Genomic DNA, 21,616 nt, shown 5'->3' on the forward strand with positions numbered 1-21,616 from the left:
TCAAAATTTCGACCCGAAAAAAAAACGACAGTGTTACCCTTTTTGTTTTTTTTCATTTTCGGGCAAAAAATTAAGTTTCTCCAATCTACTCAAAACTCTGGATTATGATAGAGGGCTGTGAGACTTTGACCTGAGTGCAAAAATGGAGGCTCTACACCCTTCCAGAGCTGAGATATCAAAATTCAAAATTTCGACCCGAAAAAAAAAACGACAGTGTTACCCCTTTTGTTTTTTTTCATTTTCGGGCGAAAAATTAAGTTTCTCCAATCTTCTCAAAACTCTGGATTATGATAGAGGGCTGTGAGACTTTGACCTGAGTGCAAAAATGGAGGCTCTACACCCTTCCAGAGCTGAGATATCAAAATTCAAAATTTCGACCCGAAAAAAAAACGACAGTGTTACCCCTTTTGTTTTTTTTCATTTTCGGGCAAAAAATTAAGTTTCTCCAATCTACTCAAAACTCTGGATTATGATAGAGGGCTGTGAGACTTTGACCTGAGTGCAAAAATGGAGGCTCTACACCCTTCCAGAGCTGAGATATCAAAATTCAAAATTTCGACCCGAAAAAAAAAACGACAGTGTAACCCCTTTTGTTTTTTTTCAATTTCGGGCAAAAAATTAAGTTTCTCCAATCTTCTCAAAACTCTGGATTATTATAGAGGGCTGTGAGACTTTGACCTGAGTGCAAAAATGGAGGCTCTAGACCCTTCCAGAGCTGAGATATCGAAACTCAAAATTTCGACCCGAAAAAAAAACGACAGTGTTACCCCTTTCGTTTTTTTTCATTTTCGGGCGAAAAATTAAGTTTCTCCAATCTTCTCAAAACTCTGGATTATGATAGAGGGCTGTGAGACTTTGACCTGAGTGCAAAAATGGAGGCTCTACACCCTTCCAGAGCTGAGATATCAAAATTCAAAATTTCGACCCGAAAAAAAAACGACAGTGTTACCCCTTTTGTTTTTTTTCATTTTCGGGCGAAAAATTTAGTTTCTCCAATCTTCTCAAAACTCTGGATTATGATAGAGGGTTGTGAGACTTTGACCTGAGTGCAAAAATGGAGGCTCTAGACCCTTCCAGAGCTGAGATATCGAAACTCAAAATTTCGACTCGAAAAAAAAACGACAGTGTTACCCCTTTTGTTTTTTTTCATTTTCGGGCGAAAAATTAAGTTTCTCCAATCTTCTCAAAACTCTGGATTATGATAGAGGGCTGTGAGACTTTGACCTGAGTGCAAAAATGGAGGCTCTACACCCTTCCAGAGCTGAGATATCAAAATTCAAAATTTCGACCCGAAAAAAAAACGACAGTGATACCCCTTTTGTTTTTTTTCATTTTCGGGCAAAAAATTAAGTTTCTCCAATCTTCTCAAAACTCTGGATTATGATAGAGGGCTGTGAGACTTTGACCTGAGTGCAAAAATGGAGGCTCTACACCCTTCCAGAGCTGAGATATCAAAATTCAAAATTTCGACCCGAAAAAAAAACGACAGTGTTACCCCTTTTGTTTTTTTTCATTTTCGGGCAAAAAATTAAGTTTCTCCAATCTACTCAAAACTCTGGATTATGATAGAGGGCTGTGAGACTTTGACCTGAGTGCAAAAATGGAGGCTCTACACCCTTCCAGAGCTGAGATATCAAAATTCAAAATTTCGACCGGAAAAAAAAACGACAGTGTTACCCCTTTTGTTTTTTTTTTCATTTTCGGGCGAAAAATTAAGTTTCTCCAATCTTCTCAAAACTCTGGATTATGATAGAGGGTTGTGAGACTTTGACCTGAGTGCAAAAATGGAGGCTCTAGACCCTTCCAGAGCTGAGATATCGAAACTCAAAATTTCGACTCGAAAAAAAAACGACAGTGTTACCCCTTTTGTTTTTTTTCATTTTCGGGCGAAAAATTAAGTTTCTCCAATCTTCTCAAAACTCTGGATTATGATAGAGGGCTGTGAGACTTTGACCTGAGTGCAAAAATGGAGGCTCTACACCCTTCCAGAGCTGAGATATCAAAATTCAAAATTTCGACCCGAAAAAAAAACGACAGTGTTACCCCTTTTGTTTTTTTTCATTTTTGGGCAAAAAATTAAGTTTCTCCAATCTACTCAAAACTCTGGATTATGATAGAGGGCTGTGAGACTTTGACCTGAGTGCAAAAATGGAGGCTCTACACCCTTCCAGAGCTGAGATATCAAAATTCTAAATTTCGACCCGAAAAAAAAAACGACAGTGTTACCCCTTTTGTTTTTTTTCATTTTCGGGCAAAAAATTAAGTTTCTCCAATCTTCTCAAAACTCTGGATTATGATAGAGGGCTGTGAGACTTTGACCTGAGTGCAAAAATGGAGGTTCTAGACCCTTCCAGAGCTGAGATATCGAAACTCAAAATTTCGACCCGAAAAAAAAACGACAGTGTTACCCCTTTCGTTTTTTTTCATTTTCGGGCGAAAAATTAAGTTTCTCCAATCTTCTCAAAACTCTGGATTATGATAGAGGGCTGTGAGACTTTGACCTGAGTGCAAAAATGGAGGCTCTACACCCTTCCAGAGCTGAGATATCAAAATTCAAAATTTCGACCTGAAAAAAAAAACGACAGTGTTACCCCTTTTGTTTTTTTTCATTTTCGGGCAAAAAATTAAGTTTCTCCAATCTACTCAAAACTCTGGATTATGATAGAGGGCTGTGAGACTTTGACCTGAGTGCAAAAATGGAGGCTCTACACCCTTCCAGAGCTGAGATATCAAAATTCAAAATTTCGACCCGAAAAAAAAACGACAGTGTTACCCCTTTTGTTTTTTTTCATTTTCGGGCGAAAAATTAAGTTTCTCCAATCTTCTCAAAACTCTGGATTATGATAGAGGGTTGTGAGACTTTGACCTGAGTGCAAAAATGGAGGCTCTAGACCCTTCCAGAGCTGAGATATCGAAACTCAAAATTTCGACTCGAAAAAAAAACGACAGTGTTACCCCTTTTGTTTTTTTTCATTTTCGGGCGAAAAATTAAGTTTCTCCAATCTTCTCAAAACTCTGGATTATGATAGAGGGCTGTGAGACTTTGACCTGAGTGCAAAAATGGAGGCTCTACACCCTTCCAGAGCTGAGATATCAAAATTCAAAATTTCGACCCGAAAAAAAACCGACAGTGTTACCCCTTTTGTTTTTTTTCATTTTCGGGCAAAAAATTAAGTTTCTCCAATCTACTCAAAACTCTGGATTGTGATAGAGGGCTGTGAGACTTTGACCTGAGTGCAAAAATGGAGGCTCTACACCCTTCCAGAGCTGAGATATCAAAATTCTAAATTTCGACCCGAAAAAAAAAACGACAGTGTTACCCCTTTTGTTTTTTTTCATTTTCGGGCGAAAAATTACGTTTCTCCAATCTTCTCAAAACTCTGGATTATGATAGAGGGCTGTGAGACTTTGACCTGAGTGCAAAAATGGAGGCTCTAGACCCTTCCAGAGCTGAGATATTGAAAGTCAAAATTTCGACCCGAAAAAAAAACGACAGTGTTACCCCTTTCATTTTTTTTCATTTTCGGGCGAAAAATTAAGTTTCTCCAATCTACTCAAAACTCTGGATTATGATAGAGGGCTGTGAGACTTTGACCTGAGTGCAAAAATGGAGGCTCTAGACCCTTCCAGAGCTGAGATATCGAAAGTCAAATTTTCGACCCAAAAAAAAAAACGACAGTGTTACCCCTTTTGTTTTTTTTCATTTTCGGGCAAAAAATTAAGTTTCTCCAATCTTCTCAAAACTCTGGATTATGATAGAGGGCTGTGAGACTTTGACCTGAGTGCAAAAATGGAGGCTCTAGACCCTTCCAGAGCTGAGATATCGAAAGTCAAATTTTCGACCCGAAAAAAAAAACGACAGTGTTACCCCTTTTGTTTTTTTTCATTTTCGGGCAAAAAATTAAGTTTCTCCAATCTTCTCAAAACTCTGGATTATGATAGAGGGTTGTGAGACTTTGACCTGAGTGCAAAAATGGAGGCTCTAGACCCTTCCAGAGCTGAGATATCGAAACTCAAAATTTCGACTCGAAAAAAAAAACAACAGTGTTACCCCTTTTGTTTTTTTTCATTTTCGGGCGAAAAATTAAGTTTCTCCAATCTTCTCAAAACTCTGGATTATGATAGAGGGCTGTGAGACTTTGACCTGAGTGCAAAAATGGAGGCTCTACACCCTTCCAGAGCTGAGATATCAAAATTCAAAATTTCGACCCGAAAAAAAAACGACAGTGTTACCCCTTTTGTTTTTTTTCATTTTCGGGCAAAAAATTAAGTTTCTCCAATCTACTCAAAACTCTGGATTATGATAGAGGGCTGTGAGACTTTGACCTGAGTGCAAAAATGGAGGCTCTACACCCTTCCAGAGCTGAGATATCAAAATTCAAAATTTCGACCCGAAAAAAAAAACGACAGTGTAACCCCTTTTGTTTTTTTTCATTTTCGGGTAAAAAATTAAGTTTCTCCAATCTTCTCAAAACTCTGGATTATGATAGAGGGCTGTGAGACTTTGACCTGAGTGCAAAAATGGAGGCTCTAGACCCTTCCAGAGCTGAGATATCGAAACTCAAAATTTCGACCCGAAAAAAAAACGACAGTGTTACCCCTTTCGTTTTTTTTCATTTTCGGGCGAAAAATTAAGTTTCTCCAATCTTCTCAAAACTCTGGATTATGATAGAGGGCTGTGAGACTTTGACCTGAGTGCAAAAATGGAGGCTCTACACCCTTCCAGAGCTGAGATATCAAAATTCAAAATTTCGACCCGAAAAAAAAACGACAGTGTTACCCCTTTTGTTTTTTTTCATTTTCGGGCGAAAAATTTAGTTTCTCCAATCTTCTCAAAACTCTGGATTATGATAGAGGGCTGTGAGACTTTGACCTGAGTGCAAAAATGGAGGCTCTACACCCTTCCAGAGCTGAGATATCAAAATTCAAAATTTCGACCTGAAAAAAAAAACGACAGTGTTACCCCTTTTGTTTTTTTTCATTTTCGGGCAAAAAATTAAGTTTCTCCAATCTACTCAAAACTCTGGATTATGATAGAGGGCTGTGAGACTTTGACCTGAGTGCAAAAATGGAGGCTCTACACCCTTCCAGAGCTGAGATATCAAAATTCAAAATTTCGACCCGAAAAAAAAACGACAGTGTTACCCCTTTTGTTTTTTTTCATTTTCGGGCGAAAAATTAAGTTTCTCCAATCTTCTCAAAACTCTGGATTATGATAGAGGGTTGTGAGACTTTGACCTGAGTGCAAAAATGGAGGCTCTAGACCCTTCCAGAGCTGAGATATCGAAACTCAAAATTTCGACTCGAAAAAAAAACGACAGTGTTACCCCTTTTGTTTTTTTTCATTTTCGGGCGAAAAATTAAGTTTCTCCAATCTTCTCAAAACTCTGGATTATGATAGAGGGCTGTGAGACTTTGACCTGAGTGCAAAAATGGAGGCTCTACACCCTTCCAGAGCTGAGATATCAAAATTCAAAATTTCGACCCGAAAAAAAACCGACAGTGTTACCCCTTTTGTTTTTTTTCATTTTCGGGCAAAAAATTAAGTTTCTCCAATCTACTCAAAACTCTGGATTGTGATAGAGGGCTGTGAGACTTTGACCTGAGTGCAAAAATGGAGGCTCTACACCCTTCCAGAGCTGAGATATCAAAATTCTAAATTTCGACCCGAAAAAAAAAACGACAGTGTTACCCCTTTTGTTTTTTTTCATTTTCGGGCGAAAAATTACGTTTCTCCAATCTTCTCAAAACTCTGGATTATGATAGAGGGCTGTGAGACTTTGACCTGAGTGCAAAAATGGAGGCTCTAGACCCTTCCAGAGCTGAGATATTGAAAGTCAAAATTTCGACCCGAAAAAAAAACGACAGTGTTACCCCTTTCATTTTTTTTCATTTTCGGGCGAAAAATTAAGTTTCTCCAATCTACTCAAAACTCTGGATTATGATAGAGGGCTGTGAGACTTTGACCTGAGTGCAAAAATGGAGGCTCTAGACCCTTCCAGAGCTGAGATATCGAAAGTCAAATTTTCGACCCAAAAAAAAAAACGACAGTGTTACCCCTTTTGTTTTTTTTCATTTTCGGGCAAAAAATTAAGTTTCTCCAATCTTCTCAAAACTCTGGATTATGATAGAGGGCTGTGAGACTTTGACCTGAGTGCAAAAATGGAGGCTCTAGACCCTTCCAGAGCTGAGATATCGAAAGTCAAATTTTCGACCCGAAAAAAAAAACGACAGTGTTACCCCTTTTGTTTTTTTTCATTTTCGGGCAAAAAATTAAGTTTCTCCAATCTTCTCAAAACTCTGGATTATGATAGAGGGTTGTGAGACTTTGACCTGAGTGCAAAAATGGAGGCTCTAGACCCTTCCAGAGCTGAGATATCGAAACTCAAAATTTCGACTCGAAAAAAAAAACAACAGTGTTACCCCTTTTGTTTTTTTTCATTTTCGGGCGAAAAATTAAGTTTCTCCAATCTTCTCAAAACTCTGGATTATGATAGAGGGCTGTGAGACTTTGACCTGAGTGCAAAAATGGAGGCTCTACACCCTTCCAGAGCTGAGATATCAAAATTCAAAATTTCGACCCGAAAAAAAAACGACAGTGTTACCCCTTTTGTTTTTTTTCATTTTCGGGCAAAAAATTAAGTTTCTCCAATCTACTCAAAACTCTGGATTATGATAGAGGGCTGTGAGACTTTGACCTGAGTGCAAAAATGGAGGCTCTACACCCTTCCAGAGCTGAGATATCAAAATTCAAAATTTCGACCCGAAAAAAAAAACGACAGTGTAACCCCTTTTGTTTTTTTTCATTTTCGGGTAAAAAATTAAGTTTCTCCAATCTTCTCAAAACTCTGGATTATGATAGAGGGCTGTGAGACTTTGACCTGAGTGCAAAAATGGAGGCTCTAGACCCTTCCAGAGCTGAGATATCGAAACTCAAAATTTCGACCCGAAAAAAAAACGACAGTGTTACCCCTTTCGTTTTTTTTCATTTTCGGGCGAAAAATTAAGTTTCTCCAATCTTCTCAAAACTCTGGATTATGATAGAGGGCTGTGAGACTTTGACCTGAGTGCAAAAATGGAGGCTCTACACCCTTCCAGAGCTGAGATATCAAAATTCAAAATTTCGACCCGAAAAAAAAACGACAGTGTTACCCCTTTTGTTTTTTTTCATTTTCGGGCGAAAAATTTAGTTTCTCCAATCTTCTCAAAACTCTGGATTATGATAGAGGGTTGTGAGACTTTGACCTGAGTGCAAAAATGGAGGCTCTAGACCCTTCCAGAGCTGAGATATCGAAACTCAAAATTTCGACTCGAAAAAAAAACGACAGTGTTACCCCTTTTGTTTTTTTTCATTTTCGGGCGAAAAATTAAGTTTCTCCAATCTTCTCAAAACTCTGGATTATGATAGAGGGCTGTGAGACTTTGACCTGAGTGCAAAAATGGAGGCTCTACACCCTTCCAGAGCTGAGATATCAAAATTCAAAATTTCGACCCGAAAAAAAAACGACAGTGTTACCCCTTTTGTTTTTTTTCATTTTCGGGCAAAAAATTAAGTTTCTCCAATCTTCTCAAAACTCTGGATTATGATAGAGAGCTGTGAGACTTTGACCTGAGTGCAAAAATGGAGGCTCTACACCCTTCCAGAGCTGAGATATCAAAATTCAAAATTTCGACCCGAAAAAAAAACGACAGTGTTACCCCTTTTGTTTTTTTTCATTTTCGGGCGAAAAATTAAGTTTCTCCAATCTTCTCAAAACTCTGGATTATGATAGAGGGTTGTGAGACTTTGACCTGAGTGCAAAAATGGAGGCTCTAGACCCTTCCAGAGCTGAGATATCGAAACTCAAAATTTCGACTCGAAAAAAAAACGACAGTGTTACCCCTTTTGTTTTTTTTCATTTTCGGGCGAAAAATTAAGTTTCTCCAATCTTCTCAAAACTCTGGATTATGATAGAGGGCTGTGAGACTTTGACCTGAGTGCAAAAATGGAGGCTCTACACCCTTCCAGAGCTGAGATATCAAAATTCAAAATTTCGACCCGAAAAAAAAACGACAGTGTTACCCCTTTTGTTTTTTTTCATTTTCGGGCAAAAAATTAAGTTTCTCCAATCTACTCAAAACTCTGGATTATGATAGAGGGCTGTGAGACTTTGACCTGAGTGCAAAAATAGAGGCTCTACACCCTTCCAGAGCTGAGATATCAAAATTCAAAATTTCGACCCGAAAAAAAAACGACAGTGTTACCCCTTTTGTTTTTTTTCATTTTCGGGCGAAAAATTAAGTTTCTCCAATCTTCTCAAAACTCTGGATTATGATAGAGGGTTGTGAGACTTTGACCTGAGTGCAAAAATGGAGGCTCTACACCCTTCCAGAGCTGAGATATCGAAACTCAAAATTTCGACTCGAAAAAAAAACGACAGTGTTACCCCTTTTGTTTTTTTTCATTTTCGGGCGAAAAATTAAGTTTCTCCAATCTTCTCAAAACTCTGGATTATGATAGAGGGCTGTGAGACTTTGACCTGAGTGCAAAAATGGAGGCTCTACACCCTTCCAGAGCTGAGATATCAAAATTCAAAATTTCGACCCGAAAAAAAAACGACAGTGTTACCCCTTTTGTTTTTTTTCATTTTCGGGCAAAAAATTAAGTTTCTCCAATCTACTCAAAACTCTGGATTATGATAGAGGGCTGTGAGACTTTGACCTGAGTGCAAAAATGGAGGCTCTAGACCCTTCCAGAGCTGAGATATCGAAACTCAAAATTTCGACTCGAAAAAAAAAACGACAGTGTTACCCCTTTTGTTTTTTTTCATTTTCGGGCGAAAAATTAAGTTTCTCCAATCTTCTCAAAACTCTGGATTATGATAGAGGGCTGTGAGACTTTGACCTGAGTGCAAAAATGGAGGCTCTACACCCTTCCAGAGCTGAGATATCAAAATTCAAAATTTCGACCCGAAAAAAAAACGACAGTGTTACCCTTTTTGTTTTTTTTCATTTTCGGGCAAAAAATTAAGTTTCTCCAATCTACTCAAAACTCTGGATTATGATAGAGGGCTGTGAGACTTTGACCTGAGTGCAAAAATGGAGGCTCTACACCCTTCCAGAGCTGAGATATCAAAATTCAAAATTTCGACCCGAAAAAAAAAACGACAGTGTTACCCCTTTTGTTTTTTTTCATTTTCGGGCAAAAAATTAAGTTTCTCCAATCTTCTCAAAACTCTGAATTATGATAGAGGGCTGTGAGACTTTGACCTGAGTGCAAAAATGGAGGCTCTAGACCCTTCCAGAGCTGAGATATCGAAACTCAAAATTTCGACCCGAAAAAAAAACCACAGTGTTACCCCTTTCGTTTTTTTTCATTTTCGGGCGAAAAATTAAGTTTCTCCAATCTTCTCAACACTCTGGATTATGATAGAGGGCTGTGAGACTTTGACCTGAGTGCAAAAATGGAGGCTCTAGACCCTTCCAGAGCTGAGATATCGAAAGTCAAATTTTCGACCCAAAAAAAAAAACGACAGTGTTACCCCTTTTGTTTTTTTTCATTTTCGGGCAAAAAATTAAGTTTCTCCAATCTTCTCAAAACTCTGAATTATGATAGAGGGCTGTGAGACTTTGACCTGAGTGCAAAAATGGAGGCTCTAGACCCTTCCAGAGCTGAGATATCGAAACTCAAAATTTCGACCCGAAAAAAAAACCACAGTGTTACCCCTTTCGTTTTTTTTCATTTTCGGGCGAAAAATTAAGTTTCTCCAATCTTCTCAACACTCTGGATTATGATAGAGGGCTGTGAGACTTTGACCTGAGTGCAAAAATGGAGGCTCTAGACCCTTCCAGAGCTGAGATATCGAAAGTCAAATTTTCGACCCAAAAAAAAAAACGACAGTGTTACCCCTTTTGTTTTTTTTCATTTTCGGGCAAAAAATTAAGTTTCTCCAATCTTCTCAAAACTCTGGATTATGATAGAGGGCTGTGAGACTGACCTGAGTGCAAAAATGGAGGCTCTAGACCCTTCCAGAGCTGAGATATCGAAAGTCAAAATTTCGACCCGAAAAAAAAAACGACAGTGTTACCCCTTTTGTTTTTTTTCATTTTCGGGCAAAAAATTAAGTTTCTCCAATCTTCTCAAAACTCTGGATTATGATAGAGGGCTGTGAGACTTTGACCTGAGTGCAAAAATGGAGGCTCTACACCCTTCCAGAGCTGAGATATCAAAATTCAAAATTTCGACCCGAAAAAAAAACGACAGTGTTACCCCTTTTGTTTTTTTTTCATTTTCGGGCGAAAAATTAAGTTTCTCCAATCTTCTCAAAACTCTGGATTATGATAGAGGGTTGTGAGACTTTGACCTGAGTGCAAAAATGGAGGCTCTAGACCCTTCCAGAGCTGAGATATCGAAACTCAAAATTTCGACTCGAAAAAAAAACGACAGTGTTACCCCTTTTGTTTTTTTTCATTTTCGGGCGAAAAATTAAGTTTCTCCAATCTTCTCAAAACTCTGGATTATGATAGAGGGCTGTGAGACTTTGACCTGAGTGCAAAAATGGAGGCTCTACACCCTTCCAGAGCTGAGATATCAAAATTCAAAATTTCGACCCGAAAAAAAAACGACAGTGTTACCCCTTTTGTTTTTTTTCATTTTCGGGCAAAAAATTAAGTTTCTCCAATCTACTCAAAACTCTGGATTATGATAGAGGGCTGTGAGACTTTGACCTGAGTGCAAAAATGGAGGCTCTACACCCTTCCAGAGCTGAGATATCAAAATTCAAAATTTCGACCCGAAAAAAAAACGACAGTGTTACCCCTTTTGTTTTTTTTCATTTTCGGGCGAAAAATTAAGTTTCTCCAATCTTCTCAAAACTCTGGATTATGATAGAGGGTTGTGAGACTTTGACCTGAGTGCAAAAATGGAGGCTCTACACCCTTCCAGAGCTGAGATATCGAAACTCAAAATTTCGACTCGAAAAAAAAACGACAGTGTTACCCCTTTTGTTTTTTTTCATTTTCGGGCGAAAAATTAAGTTTCTCCAATCTTCTCAAAACTCTGGATTATGATAGAGGGCTGTGAGACTTTGACCTGAGTGCAAAAATGGAGGCTCTAGACCCTTCCAGAGCTGAGATATCGAAACTCAAAATTTCGACCCGAAAAAAAAACCACAGTGTTACCCCTTTCGTTTTTTTTCATTTTCGGGCGAAAAATTAAGTTTCTCCAATCTTCTCAACACTCTGGATTATGATAGAGGGCTGTGAGACTTTGACCTGAGTGCAAAAATGGAGGCTCTAGACCCTTCCAGAGCTGAGATATCGAAAGTCAAATTTTCGACCCAAAAAAAAAAACGACAGTGTTACCCCTTTTGTTTTTTTTCATTTTCGGGCAAAAAATTAAGTTTCTCCAATCTTCTCAAAACTCTGGATTATGATAGAGGGCTGTGAGACTTTGACCTGAGTGCAAAAATGGAGGCTCTAGACCCTTCCAGAGCTGAGATATCGAAAGTCAAAATTTCGACCCGAAAAAAAAAACGACAGTGTTACCCCTTTTGTTTTTTTTCATTTTCGGGCAAAAAATTAAGTTTCTCCAATCTTCTCAAAACTCTGGATTATGATAGAGGGCTGTGAGACTTTGACCTGAGTGCAAAAATGGAGGCTCTACACCCTTCCAGAGCTGAGATATCAAAATTCAAAATTTCGACCCGAAAAAAAAACGACAGTGTTACCCCTTTTGTTTTTTTTCATTTTCGGGCGAAAAATTAAGTTTCTCCAATCTTCTCAAAACTCTGGATTATGATAGAGGGTTGTGAGACTTTGACCTGAGTGCAAAAATGGAGGCTCTAGACCCTTCCAGAGCTGAGATATCGAAACTCAAAATTTCGACTCGAAAAAAAAACGACAGTGTTACCCCTTTTGTTTTTTTTCATTTTCGGGCGAAAAATTAAGTTTCTCCAATCTTCTCAAAACTCTGGATTATGATAGAGGGCTGTGAGACTTTGACCTGAGTGCAAAAATGGAGGCTCTACACCCTTCCAGAGCTGAGATATCAAAATTCAAAATTTCGACCCGAAAAAAAAACGACAGTGTTACCCCTTTTGTTTTTTTTCATTTTCGGGCAAAAAATTAAGTTTCTCCAATCTACTCAAAACTCTGGATTATGATAGAGGGCTGTGAGACTTTGACCTGAGTGCAAAAATGGAGGCTCTACACCCTTCCAGAGCTGAGATATCAAAATTCAAAATTTCGACCCGAAAAAAAAACGACAGTGTTACCCCTTTTGTTTTTTTTCATTTTCGGGCGAAAAATTAAGTTTCTCCAATCTTCTCAAAACTCTGGATTATGATAGAGGGTTGTGAGACTTTGACCTGAGTGCAAAAATGGAGGCTCTACACCCTTCCAGAGCTGAGATATCGAAACTCAAAATTTCGACTCGAAAAAAAAACGACAGTGTTACCCCTTTTGTTTTTTTTCATTTTCGGGCGAAAAATTAAGTTTCTCCAATCTTCTCAAAACTCTGGATTATGATAGAGGGCTGTGAGACTTTGACCTGAGTGCAAAAATGGAGGCTCTACACCCTTCCAGAGCTGAGATATCAAAATTCAAAATTTCGACCCGAAAAAAAAACGACAGTGTTACCCCTTTTGTTTTTTTTCATTTTCGGGCAAAAAATTAAGTTTCTCCAATCTACTCAAAACTCTGGATTATGATAGAGGGCTGTGAGACTTTGACCTGAGTGCAAAAATGGAGGCTCTAGACCCTTCCAGAGCTGAGATATCGAAACTCAAAATTTCGACTCGAAAAAAAAAACGACAGTGTTACCCCTTTTGTTTTTTTTCATTTTCGGGCGAAAAATTAAGTTTCTCCAATCTTCTCAAAACTCTGGATTATGATAGAGGGCTGTGAGACTTTGACCTGAGTGCAAAAATGGAGGCTCTACACCCTTCCAGAGCTGAGATATCAAAATTCAAAATTTCGACCCGAAAAAAAAAACGACAGTGTTACCCTTTTTGTTTTTTTTCATTTTCGGGCAAAAAATTAAGTTTCTCCAATCTACTCAAAACTCTGGATTATGATAGAGGGCTGTGAGACTTTGACCTGAGTGCAAAAATGGAGGCTCTACACCCTTCCAGAGCTGAGATATCAAAATTCAAAATTTCGACCCGAAAAAAAAAAACGACAGTGTTACCCCTTTTGTTTTTTTTCATTTTCGGGCAAAAAATTAAGTTTCTCCAATCTTCTCAAAACTCTGAATTATGATAGAGGGCTGTGAGACTTTGACCTGAGTGCAAAAATGGAGGCTCTAGACCCTTCCAGAGCTGAGATATCGAAACTCAAAATTTCGACCCGAAAAAAAAACCACAGTGTTACCCCTTTCGTTTTTTTTCATTTTCGGGCGAAAAATTAAGTTTCTCCAATCTTCTCAACACTCTGGATTATGATAGAGGGCTGTGAGACTTTGACCTGAGTGCAAAAATGGAGGCTCTAGACCCTTCCAGAGCTGAGATATCGAAAGTCAAATTTTCGACCCAAAAAAAAAAACGACAGTGTTACCCCTTTTGTTTTTTTTCATTTTCGGGCAAAAAATTAAGTTTCTCCAATCTTCTCAAAACTCTGGATTATGATAGAGGGCTGTGAGACTTTGACCTGAGTGCAAAAATGGAGGCTCTAGACCCTTCCAGAGCTGAGATATCGAAACTCAAAATTTCGACTCGAAAAAAAAAACGACAGTGTTACCCCTTTTGTTTTTTTTCATTTTCGGGCGAAAAATTAAGTTTCTCCAATCTTCTCAAAACTCTGGATTATGATAGAGGGCTGTGAGACTTTGACCTGAGTGCAAAAATGGAGGCTCTACACCCTTCCAGAGCTGAGATATCAAAATTCAAAATTTCGACCCGAAAAAAAAACGACAGTGTTACCCCTTTTGTTTTTTTTCATTTTCGGGCAAAAAATTAAGTTTCTCCAATCTTCTCAAAACTCTGGATTATGATAGAGGGCTGTGAGACTTTGACCTGAGTGCAAAAATGGAGGCTCTACACCCTTCCAGAGCTGAGATATCAAAATTCAAAATTTCGACCCGAAAAAAAAACGACAGTGTTACCCCTTTTGTTTTTTTTCATTTTCGGGCAAAAAATTAAGTTTCTCCAATCTACTCAAAACTCTGGATTGTGATAGAGGGCTGTGAGACTTTGACCTGAGTGCAAAAATGGAGGCTCTACACCCTTCCAGAGCTGAGATATCAAAATTCAAAATTTCGACCCGAAAAAAAAACGACAGTGTTACCCCTTTTGTTTTTTTTCATTTTCGGGCGAAAAATTAAGTTTCTCCAATCTTCTCAAAACTCTGGATTATGATAGAGGGTTGTGAGACTTTGACCTGAGTGCAAAAATGGAGGCTCTACACCCTTCCAGAGCTGAGATATCGAAACTCAAAATTTCGACTCGAAAAAAAAACGACAGTGTTACCCCTTTTGTTTTTTTTCATTTTCGGGCGAAAAATTAAGTTTCTCCAATCTTCTCAAAACTCTGGATTATGATAGAGGGCTGTGAGACTTTGACCTGAGTGCAAAAATGGAGGCTCTAGACCCTTCCAGAGCTGAGATATCGAAACTCAAAATTTCGACCCGAAAAAAAACCCACAGTGTTACCCCTTTCGTTTTTTTTCATTTTCGGGCGAAAAATTAAGTTTCTCCAATCTTCTCAACACTCTGGATTATGATAGAGGGCTGTGAGACTTTGACCTGAGTGCAAAAATGGAGGCTCTAGACCCTTCCAGAGCTGAGATATCGAAAGTCAAATTTTCGACCCAAAAAAAAAAAACGACAGTGTTACCCCTTTTGTTTTTTTTCATTTTCGGGCAAAAAATTAAGTTTCTCCAATCTTCTCAAAACTCTGGATTATGATAGAGGGCTGTGAGACTTTGACCTGAGTGCAAAAATGGAGGCTCTAGACCCTTCCAGAGCTGAGATATCGAAAGTCAAAATTTCGACCCGAAAAAAAAAACGACAGTGTTACCCCTTTTGTTTTTTTTCATTTTCGGGCAAAAAATTAAGTTTCTCCAATCTTCTCAAAACTCTGGATTATGATAGAGGGCTGTGAGACTTTGACCTGAGTGCAAAAATGGAGGCTCTACACCCTTCCAGAGCTGAGATATCAAAATTCAAAATTTCGACCCGAAAAAAAAACGACAGTGTTACCCCTTTTGTTTTTTTTCATTTTCGGGCGAAAAATTAAGTTTCTCCAATCTTCTCAAAACTCTGGATTATGATAGAGGGTTGTGAGACTTTGACCTGAGTGCAAAAATGGAGGCTCTAGACCCTTCCAGAGCTGAGATATCGAAACTCAAAATTTCGACTCGAAAAAAAAACGACAGTGTTACCCCTTTTGTTTTTTTTCATTTTCGGGCGAAAAATTAAGTTTCTCCAATCTTCTCAAAACTCTGGATTATGATAGAGGGCTGTGAGACTTTGACCTGAGTGCAAAAATGGAGGCTCTACACCCTTCCAGAGCTGAGATATCAAAATTCAAAATTTCGACCCGAAAAAAAAACGACAGTGTTACCCCTTTTGTTTTTTTTCATTTTCGGGCAAAAAATTAAGTTTCTCCAATCTACTCAAAACTCTGGATTATGATAGAGGGCTGTGAGACTTTGACCTGAGTGCAAAAATGGAGGCTCTACACCCTTCCAGAGCTGAGATATCAAAATTCAAAATTTCGACCCGAAAAAAAAACGACAGTGTTACCCCTTTTGTTTTTTTTTCATTTTCGGGCGAAAAATTAAGTTTCTCCAATCTTCTCAAAACTCTGGATTATGATAGAGGGTTGTGAGACTTTGACCTGAGTGCAAAAATGGAGGCTCTACACCCTTCCAGAGCTGAGATATCGAAACTCAAAATTTCGACTCGAAAAAAAAACGACAGTGTTACCCCTTTTGTTTTTTTTCATTTTCGGGCGAAAAATTAAGTTTCTCCAATCTTCTCAAAACTCTGGATTATGATAGAGGGCTGTGAGACTTTGACCTGAGTGCAAAAATGGAGGCTCTACACCCTTCCAGAGCTGAGATATCAAAATTCAAAATTTCGACCCGAAAAAAAACCGACAGTGTTACCCCTTTTGTTTTTTTTCATTTTCGGGCAAAAAATTAAGTTTCTCCAATCTACTCAAAACTCTGGATTATGATAGAGGGCTGTGAGACTTTGACCTGAGTGCAAAAATGGAGGCTCTAGACCCTTCCAGAGCTGAGATATCGAAACTCAAAATTTCGACTCGAAAAAAAAAACGACAGTGTTACCCCTTTTGTTTTTTTTCATTTTCGGGCGAAAAATTAAGTTTCTCCAATCTTCTCAAAACTCTGGATTATGATAGAGGGCTGTGAGACTTTGACCTGAGTGCAAAAATGGAGGCTCTACACCCTTCCAGAGCTGAGATATCAAAATTCAAAATTTCGACCCGAAAAAAAAACGACAGTGTTACCCTTTTTGTTTTTTTTCATTTTCGGGCAAAAAATTAAGTTTCTCCAATCTACTCAAAACTCTGGATTATGATAGAGGGCTGTGAGACTTTGACCTGAGTGCAAAAATGGAGGCTCTACACCCTTCCAGAGCTGAGATATCAAAATTCAAAATTTCGACCCGAAAAAAAAAAACGACAGTGTTACCCCTTTTGTTTTTTTTCATTTTCGGGCAAAAAATTAAGTTTCTCCAATCTTCTCAAAACTCTGAATTATGATAGAGGGCTGTGAGACTTTGACCTGAGTGCAAAAATGGAGGCTCTAGACCCTTCCAGAGCTGAGATATCGAAACTCAAAATTTCGACCCGAAAAAAAAACCACAGTGTTACCCCTTTCGTTTTTTTTCATTTTCGGGCGAAAAATTAAGTTTCTCCAATCTTCTCAACACTCTGGATTATGATAGAGGGCTGTGAGACTTTGACCTGAGTGCAAAAATGGAGGCTCTAGACCCTTCCAGAGCTGAGATATCGAAAGTCAAATTTTCGACCCAAAAAAAAAAACGACAGTGTTACCCCTTTTGTTTTTTTTCATTTTCGGGCAAAAAATTAAGTTTCTCCAATCTTCTCAAAACTCTGGATTATGATAGAGGGCTGTGAGACTTTGACCTGAGTGCAAAAATGGAGGCTCTAGACCCTTCCAGAGCTGAGATATCGAAACTCAAAATTTCGACTCGAAAAAAAAAACGACAGTGTTACCCCTTTTGTTTTTTTTCATTTTCGGGCGAAAAATTAAGTTTCTCCAATCTTCTCAAAACTCTGGATTATGATAGAGGGCTGTGAGACTTTGACCTGAGTGCAAAAATGGAGGCTCTACACCCTTCCAGAGCTGAGATATCAAAATTCAAAATTTCGACCCGAAAAAAAAACGACAGTGTTACCCCTTTTGTTTTTTTTCATTTTCGGGCAAAAAATTAAGTTTCTCCAATCTACTCAAAACTCTGGATTATGATAGAGGGCTGTGAGACTTTGACCTGAGTGCAAAAATGGAGGCTCTACACCCTTCCAGAGCTGAGATATCAAAATTCAAAATTTCGACCCGAAAAAAAAAACGACAGTGTTACCCCTTTTGTTTTTTTTTCATTTTCGGGCAAAAAATTAAGTTTCTCCAATCTTCTCAAAACTCTGGATTATGATAGAGGGCTGTGAGACTTTGATCTGAGTGCAAAAATGGAGGCTCTAGACCCTTCCAGAGCTGAGATATCGAAACTCAAAATTTCGACCCGAAAAAAAAACGACAGTGTTACCCCTTTCGTTTTTTTTCATTTTCGGGCGAAAAATTAAGTTTCTCCAATCTTCTCAAAACTCTGGATTATAATAGAGGGCTGTGAGACTTTGATCTGAGTGCAAAAATGGAGGCTCTAGACCCTTCCAGAGCTGAGAAATTGAAAGTCAAAATTTCGACCCGAAAAAAAAAACGACAGTGTTACCCCTTTCATTTTTTTTAATTTTCGGGCAAAAAATTAAGTTTCTCCAATCTTCTCAAAACTCTGGATTATGATAGAGGGCTGTGAGACTTTGACCTGAGTGCAAAAATGGAGGCTCTAGACCCTTCCAGAGCTGAGATATCGAAAGTCAAAATTTCGACCCGAAAAAAAAAAAGACAGTGTTACCCCTTTTGTTTTTTTTCATTTTCGGGCGAAAAATTAAGTTTCTCCAATCTTCTCAAAACTCTGGATTATGATAGAGGGCTGTGAGACTTTGACCTGAGTGCAAAAATGGAGGCTCTACACCCTTCCAGAGCTGAGATATCAAAATTCAAAATTTCGACCCGAAAAAAAAACGACAGTGTTACCCCTTTTGTTTTTTTTTTCATTTTCGGGCAAAAAATTAAGTTTCTCCAATCTACTCAAAACTCTGGATTATGATAGAGGGCTGTGAGACTTTGACCTGAGTGCAAAAATGGAGGCTCTAGACCCTTCCAGAGCTGAGATATCGAAAGTCAAAATTTCGACCCGAAAAAAAAAACGACAGTGTTACCCCTTTTGTTTTTTTTTCATTTTCGGGCAAAAAATTAAGTTTCTCCAATCTTCTCAAAACTCTGGATTATGATAGAGGGCTGTGAGACTTTGACCTGAGTGCAAAAATGGAGGCTCTAGACCCTTCCAGAGCTGAGATATCGAAAGTCAAAATTTCGACCCGAAAAAAAAAAACGACAGTGTTACCCCTTTTGTTTTTTTTCATTTTCGGGCGAAAAATTAAGTTTCTCCAATCTTCTCAAAACTCTGGATTATGATAGAGGGCTGTGAGACTTTGACCTGAGTGCAAAAATGGAGGTTCTACACCCTTCCAGAGCTGAGATATCAAAATTCAAAATTTCGACCCGAAAAAAAAACGACAGTGTTACCCCTTTTGTTTTTTTTTTCATTTTCGGGCAAAAAATTAAGTTTCTCCAATCTACTCAAAACTCTGGATTATGATAGAGGGCTGTGAGACTTTGACCTGAGTGCAAAAATGGAGGCTCTACACCCTTCCAGAGCTGAGATATCGAAAGTCAAAATTTCGACCCGAAAAAAAAAAACGACAGTGTTACCCCTTTTGTTTTTTTTTCATTTTCGGGCAAAAAATTAAGTTTCTCCAATCTTCTCAAAACTCTGGATTATGATAGAGGGCTGTGAGACTTTGACCTGAGTGCAAAAATGGAGGCTCTAGACCCTTCCAGAGCTGAGATATCGAAAGTCAAATTTTCGACCCGAAAAAAAAAACGACAGTGTTACCCATTTTGTATTTTTTTCATTTTCGGGCAAAAAATTAAGTTTCTCCAATCTTCTCAAAACTCTGGATTATGATAGAGGGCTGTGAGACTTTGACCTGAGTGCAAAAATGGAGGCTCTACACCCTTCCAGAGCTGAGATATCAAAATTCAAAATTTCGACCCGAAAAAAAAACGACAGTGTTACCCATTTTGTTTTTTTTTTCATTTTCGGGCAAAAAATTAAGTTTCTCCAATCTACTCAAAACTCTGGATTATGATAGAGGGCTGTGAGACTTTGACCTGAGTGCAAAAATGGAGGCTCTACACCCTTCCAGAGCTGAGATATCAAAATTCAAAATTTCGACCCGAAAAAAAAAAACGACAGTGTTACCCCTTTTGTTTTTTTTCATTTTCGGGCAAAAAATTAAGTTTCTCCAATCTTCTCAAAACTCTGGATTATGATAGAGGGTTGTGAGACTTTGACCTGAGTGCAAAAATGGAGGCTCTAGACCCTTCCAGAGCTGAGATATCGAAACTCAAAATTTCGACCCGAAAAAAAAACGACAGTGTTACCCCTTTAGTTTTTTTTCATTTTCGGGCAAAAAATTAAGTTTCTCCAATCTTCTCAAAACTCTGGATTATGATAGAGGGCTGTGAGACTTTGACCTGAGTGCAAAAATGGAGGCTCTAGACCCTTCCAGAGCTGAGATATCGAAAGTCAAATTTTCGACCCGAAAAAAAAAAAACGACAGTGTTACCCCTTTTGTTTTTTTTCATTTTCGGGCAAAATATTAAGTTTCTCCAATCTTCTCAAAACTCTGGTTTATGATAGAGGGCTGTGAGACTTTGACCTGAGTGCAAAAATGGAGGCTCTACACCCTTCCAGAGCTGAGATATCAACATTTAAAATTTCGACCCGAAAAAAAAACGACAGTGTTACCCCTTTTGTTTTTTTTCATTTTCGGGCAAAAAATTAAGTTTCTCCAATCTACTCAAAACTCTGGATTATGATAGAGGGCTGTGAGACTTTGACCTGAGTGCAAAAATGGAGGCTCTACACCCTTCCAGAGCTGAGATATCAAAATTCAAAATTTCGACCCGAAAAAAAAAAAACGACAGTGTTACCCCTTTTGTTTTTTTTCATTTTCGGGCGAAAAATTAAGTTTCTCCAATCTTCTCAAAACTCTGGATTATGATAGAGGGCTGTGAGACTTTGACCTGAGTGCAAAAATGGAGGCTCTAGACCCTTCCAGAGCTGAGATATCGAAACTCAAAATTTCGACCCACAAAAAAAAAACCGACAGTGTTACCCCTTTCGTTTTTTTTCATTTTCGGGCGAAAAATTAAGTTTCTCCAATCTACTCAAAACTCTGGATTCTGATAGAGGGCCATGAGACTTAAACCTGAGTGCAAAAATGGAGGCTCTAGACCCTTCCAGAGCTGAGATATCGAAACTCAAAAATTCGACCCCAAAAAAAAAAAACCGACAGTGTTACCCCTTTCGTTTTTTTTTTTGGGCGAAAAATAAAGTTTCTCCAATCTTCTCAAAACTCTGGATTCTGATAGAGGGCCATGAGACTTAAACCTGAGTGCAAAAACGGAGGCTCTAGACCCTTCCAGAGCTGAGATATCGAAACTCAAAATTTCGACTCGAAAAAAAAACGACAGTGTTACCCCTTTTGTTTTTTTTCATTTTCGGGCGAAAAATTAAGTTTCTCCAATCTTCTCAAAACTCTGGATTATGATAGAGGGCTGTGAGACTTTGACCTGAGTGCAAAAATGGAGGCTCTACACCCTTCCAGAGCTGAGATATCAAAATTCAAAATTTCGACCCGAAAAAAAAACGACAGTGTTACCCCTTTTGTTTTTTTTCATTTTCGGGCAAAAAATTAAGTTTCTCCAATCTACTCAAAACTCTGGATTATGATAGAGGGCTGTGAGACTTTGACCTGAGTGCAAAAATGGAGGCTCTACACCCTTCCAGAGCTGAGATATCAAAATTCAAAATTTCGACCCGAAAAAAAAAACGACAGTGTTACCCCTTTTGTTTTTTTTTCATTTTCGGGCAAAAAATTAAGTTTCTCCAATCTTCTCAAAACTCTGGATTATGATAGAGGGCTGTGAGACTTTGATCTGAGTGCAAAAATGGAGGCTCTAGACCCTTCCAGAGCTGAGATATCGAAACTCAAAATTTCGACCCGAAAAAAAAACGACAGTGTTACCCCTTTCGTTTTTTTTCATTTTCGGGCGAAAAATTAAGTTTCTCCAATCTTCTCAAAACTCTGGATTATAATAGAGGGCTGTGAGACTTTGATCTGAGTGCAAAAATGGAGGCTCTAGACCCTTCCAGAGCTGAGAAATTGAAAGTCAAAATTTCGACCCGAAAAAAAAAACGACAGTGTTACCCCTTTCATTTTTTTTAATTTTCGGGCAAAAA

Source organism: Pimephales promelas, chromosome 11, assembly GCF_988280905.1.
Source record: "Pimephales promelas chromosome 11, fPimPro1.hap1.1, whole genome shotgun sequence".
NCBI classification, from domain to species: Eukaryota; Metazoa; Chordata; class Actinopteri; order Cypriniformes; family Leuciscidae; genus Pimephales; species Pimephales promelas.